Here is a 5,511-nt window from a genome sequence, read left to right on the forward strand (position 1 = left end):
TCCCTTCCTCCCTCCCTCTTCCCTCTCATCCTTTCTCCCGTGTTCTCCTCCCTTCCCTCTCCTCATTTTCCTTTCCCTTCCTTCCTTCCCCCCCCTCCCTCCCTCCCCTCCCTCCCCTCCCCCCCTAGTCCCTCCACCCCTCTTTCCCTTCCCTTCCCTTCCATCCTTACCTCCCTTCGCGTCTCCCGAGCTCTTCTCCCTTCCTCCCTCCCTTTCTCCCTCACTTCCTTTCCCTGCTCCCTCCCATCCCTTCTCCCGGGCTCTCTTCCCTTCCTCCCTCCCATCCCTACTCCCTGTCCCCCTCCCATCCCTTCTCCTTCCCTCCTGCTTCCTCCCTCTATTTCTCCCTCCTTTCCCTCTCCCATCATTTCCCTGCTCCCTGTCCTCTTCCCTCCCTTCCCTATTCCTCCCTTCCCTCTCTCCCATCCTTTCCCTCCTCCTGCCCCTCTCCCATTCCTTCTTCTTCCCTTCCCCTGTCCCCCTCCCATACTTTCTCCCTTCCCAAGGCCCCCTCCCATCCTTTCTCCCTCCCTTCCCTCTCTCCCATCCTTCTTTCCCTGCTCCTTGTCCCCTTCCCTCCCTTCTCTATCTCTCCCTGTCCCCTTCCCTCCCTTCCCAATCTCTCCTTCCTATCCCTATCTTCCTTATCTCTCCCTGTCCCCTTCCCTCCCATCCTATCTCCCTCCCTTCTCTATCTCTCCCTGTCCCCTTCCCTCTCTTCCCTATCTCTCCCTGTCCCCTTCCCTCCCTTCCCTATCTCTCCCTGTTCCCTTCCCTCCCTTTCCAACATCTCCCTGTCCCCTTCCCTCCCTTCCCTATCTCTCCCTGCCCCTTCCCTCCCTTCCTTATCTCTCCCTGTCCCCTTCCCTCCCTTCCCTTCCCTCCCTTCCCTATCTCTCCCTGTTCCCTATCCCCTTCCCTATCTCTCTCCCTGTCCCCTTCCCTCCCATCCTATCTCCCTCCCTTCTCTATCTCTCCTGTCCCCTTCCCTCCCTTCCCTATCTCTCCCTGCCCCCTTCCCTCCCTTCCCTATCTCTCTCCTGTCCCCTTCCCTCCCTTCCCCTTCCCTCCCATCCTATCTCTCTCCCATCCTTTCCCTGTTCCCTGCCCCCTTCCCTCCCTTCCCTATCTCTCCCATCCCTATCTCTCCCTGTCCCCTTCCCTCCCATCCTATCTCCCTCCCTTCCCTATCTCTCCCTTCCCCCGCCCCCGCCCGCCCCACTACCCAGCCCAACCAGCCCTCCCTTCCCCTTCCCCCGCCCGCCCCCGCCCTCGCCCCCGCCCTCGCCCCCGCCCGCCCACCCATCCCGGGGTCTGCGCCTCGCCCGCTAACGAAGAAGATATTGATCAGCGCCGCCACCTGAGCGCCCCGTCCAGCCTATGGGGGTTGGCGCCCTCCCAGCCCTGGCGCCCGACTCGGCTGTGGCGCCCTCGCTGTCATGGTGCGTCCCGACGTTCATGGCACCCGCGTCGTCATGGAAACCATTCGTTTGACTTTTCGTCTCTTCTCTGTTCTTCTCTCTCCTATCTTTCTTTTCGCTTTTCATTTCCCTTTTCGTCCTTCGTCAAGGGGTCTTTTTCTATTCCCTTCTTTTGCCTTTTCGCTTTTCCTCAAGGGGTCTTTTCCCTTCCCTTCCCTTTCCTTTCCCTTTTCTTTATCTCCTCTTCTCTTTCTACTCTTTCTTTCCCTCTACCCTTTCTCTTTCCCTTTCTCTTCCCTCCGTGCCATTGGCAACTCCTCGTACGTGACGCCCCAATAACCATGGCGACCGTTTGGATGTATTTGTGTGGCAACGGCATGGTCCCCTGATGAGTCGTTGTCAAGCTATGGCAATGATCCAACTATGGCACCCTGGTAGTCATGACGAGTATTTAAATGTGGCGATTCTGCACGGAATGATAACAATAGTATCTCTTCTCTCTCTCTCTCCCTTTCTCCATCTATCTCTCACTTCTCTCTCTCTCTCCCGTTCTCCATCTATCTCTCTCTATCTTTCTCTGTCTCCTTTTCTCCCTCTATGTCCCTCTATGTCCCTCTATCTCTCTCTTCTCTCTCTCTCTTATCTCTTCTTCTCTCTCTTTCTTTTCTCTCTCTCTCTTTCTTCTTCTCTCTCTGTCTCTCTCTTCTTCTCTCTCTTTCTTCTCTCTCTCTATAGCATTCCGAAACCATGGCAACTACTACCTGAAATATGCAAATGACAGTGGCATCCTTCTCGCCGAGGCACCTGTGGCGTCTTATCGTCAATGGCACCAACACGTCGAGACATGTTCCCCGATGTCCTCACTCCCAGTACAGTAACGGACAAAAAGTCTTTGAATGAACTGAAGCTTCGAATCTGTCTCGTCCTATACAAAAAGTGGGGTATTTAGCGAGTGTTCGAAGCGGTATTCGAAACAGGTTCGAGAAGAGTTTTGATCGTGACTGTACCTCTTCGACCTTTCGCATTCCTGGCTTTGATCCACCTGTGATTATTTGTCTAAAACCCTATAAATGAAGAAAGAAGAACACCTGTAATTAAGCACCTTACAGCGAGCAGAAACTCTTCCTTTCAAATGCCTAGCTTTGATTGATCGATATTTCATTGATGTGATGTCTTCTAAAATACCAAAATACATATGTATGGATATCTATGTATATATATATATACCTATATACACACACACACACACTCACACACACACACACACACACACACACACACACACACACACACACACACACACACACACACACACACATATATATATATATATATATATATATATATATATATATATATATATATATATATATATATATATATATATATATATATATATATATATATATATATATATATATATATATATATATATATAAGTATATCCCTTGCTCTATCTCTCTCTCTCTCTCTCTTTCTCTCTCTCTCTCTCTCTCTCTCTCTCCCTCTCTCTCCCTCTCACTCTCCTTCTCCCTCCCTCTCCCCCACCCCTCCCCCTCCCCTTCTTCTCCCTTTCCCTTTCCCTCTCCCCCTCCCCTTCCCCCTCCCCCTCTCCCCCTTCTTCTCCTTCTTCTCCTCCTCCTCCTCCTCACCTCCTCCTTTCCTCCTCCCAACACCCGAAGAATTGGCTCCGCCCACTTTGGAAAACAAAACACAAGGCCACAAAATAACATTTACTCTCATCGCCGTGACGCTCCGGAGACAGGAAAGATTCACACATCTTTAACTATTTAAAAAAAATATATTACCAATCTTATCATCGTCCTGGTTTTGGCGCCAAAAAAATATATATTACCAATATCATAATCATGGTTTCGGCGCCAAAAAATATATATTACCAAAAGCATCATCGTCCTGGTTTCGGCGCCAAAAAAAAATATTTTCAATATCATCATCGTCCTGATTTCGGCGCCAAAAAAAAATATTTTCAATATCATCATCGTCCTGGTTTCGGCGCCAAAAAAAATATTTCCCAAATCATCATCGTCCTGGTTTTGGCGCAAAAAAAATATATATATTACCAATATCATAATCATGGTTTCGGCGCCAAAAAATATATATATTACCAAAAGCATCATCGTCCTGGTTTCGGCGCCAAAAAAAAATATTTTCAATATCATCATCGTCCTGATTTCGGCGCCAAAAAAAAATATTTTCAATATCATCATCGTCCTGGTTTCGGCGCCAAAAAAAATATTTCCCAAATCATCATCGTCCTGGTTTTGGCGCAAAAAAAATATATATTACCAATATCATGATCATGGTTTCGGCGCCAAAAAATATATATATTACCAAAAGCATCATCGTCCTGGTTTCGGCGCCAAAAAAAATATTACCATCATCATCATCGTCCTGGTTTCGGCGCCAAAAAAAATATTACCATCATCATCATCGTCCTGGTTTCGGCGCCAAAAAAAATATTACCATCATCATCATCGTCCTGGTTTCGGCGCCAAAAAAAATATTACCATCATCATCATCGTCCTGGTTTCGGCGCCAAAAAAAATATTACCATCATCATCATCGTCCTGGTTTCGGCGCCAAAAAAAATATTACCATCATCATCATCGTCCTGGTTTCGGCGCCAAAAAAAATATTACCATCATCATCATCGTCCTGGTTTCGGCGCCAAACGGTAATGTTAATAATGTCGTTAAAATCGTGCGAGGCCCGACCCAATTAACATTCATGTAGAGATGCATATACACATAAATTAAAACATGTCTATCAATCTAGACATACATATCTCCCGGACAGATAGACATATGAATGTATATCTATCAGACAGACAGATACACATTAATATCTATGTCTAAACATGCATATCTCCCGGACAGATAAATAGATGAATGTATATCTATCAGATAGACAGATACGCAATTATTTTTGTATGTTTACATGTCCATATAAGAGAATATTCATTCGTGTCTCGCGATAAATTCAACAAACTGGCCAAAGGTCTTGATTTACCTTCGCCATGACACGTGACAGTTCGAATTACGTCACATTCGAAACAAAAGCTATGTTGTCATGTTTTTCGTTTTTTTGTCTTTCTTTCTTTTCGTTTGTTCGTTTTATTTTTTATTTTTGTTATTTTTGTTCTTTCTTTCTTTTTTTTCCTTTCTTCTTTCTTTTGTTCTTCCTTTCTTTTTTCCTTTTTTCTTAAAGTATTAGTGATAAATATCCACTTTTGTTTTTCTTTTTTCTTATTCTTTCTTTCCTTTTATTTTTCTTCTTTTAATTCCTTTTATTTTTTCTTCTTTCCTTTCTTTTTTACCTCTTTTGTTTCCTCCTTTCTTTTTCTTTCTTTTTTTCTTGTTTCTTCTCTTCTTTCTTTTTCTTTTGTTTTTTACTTCTTTCCTTTCTTTTATTTCTTCTTTTCTTTCTTTTTTATCTTTTATTACTTCCTTCCTTTCTTTGTTATTTCTTCTTTCCTTCTTTCTTTCCTTTTTATACTTTCCTTTCTTTTTCTTTCTTCTTTCCTTCTTTTTCTTTCCTTCATTCCTTTCTTTTTCTTTCTTTTCCTTTTTATTCTTTACTATTTCTCTTTCTTTTTCTTTCTTTTTCTTTCTATTCTTTTCTTTCTTTTTCTTTCTTCTTTCCCTTCTCTTTTTCTTTTCTTTTTCCCTTTATTTTTCTTAGTTTTCCTTCTCTCTTTCCTTTCTTTTTCCTTCTCATATTTTTCCCTTTTTTCTCTTTTTCTTTCCTTCTTTTCCTTCCTTTTCTCATATTTTCTCATCTTTTCTCTTTCTTTTCCTTCTTTTTCTCATATTTTCTCTTTTTCTCTCTCTCTTTTCCTCTTCCATTTCCTTTCTTACCGGCGTTTCCCAAGACAAAGCAAGACACTTCTCCAGCCTTCTCCCAATCAACTGGAATCCCACAGACATTTTCAAAATTTTGGAATATTCCATCGACAAATTCTTCCTTTATTCCAATCCTATAAAATTTTGAAATATTCCAGCGTTAAATCACTCCTTTATTCCAATCCTATTCATATTCCAATCATATTCATATTTTATTGTCATTATTA

The sequence above is a fragment of the Penaeus vannamei genome, chromosome 2, assembly GCF_042767895.1.
Source record: "Penaeus vannamei isolate JL-2024 chromosome 2, ASM4276789v1, whole genome shotgun sequence".
Lineage (NCBI taxonomy): Eukaryota > Metazoa > Arthropoda > Malacostraca > Decapoda > Penaeidae > Penaeus > Penaeus vannamei.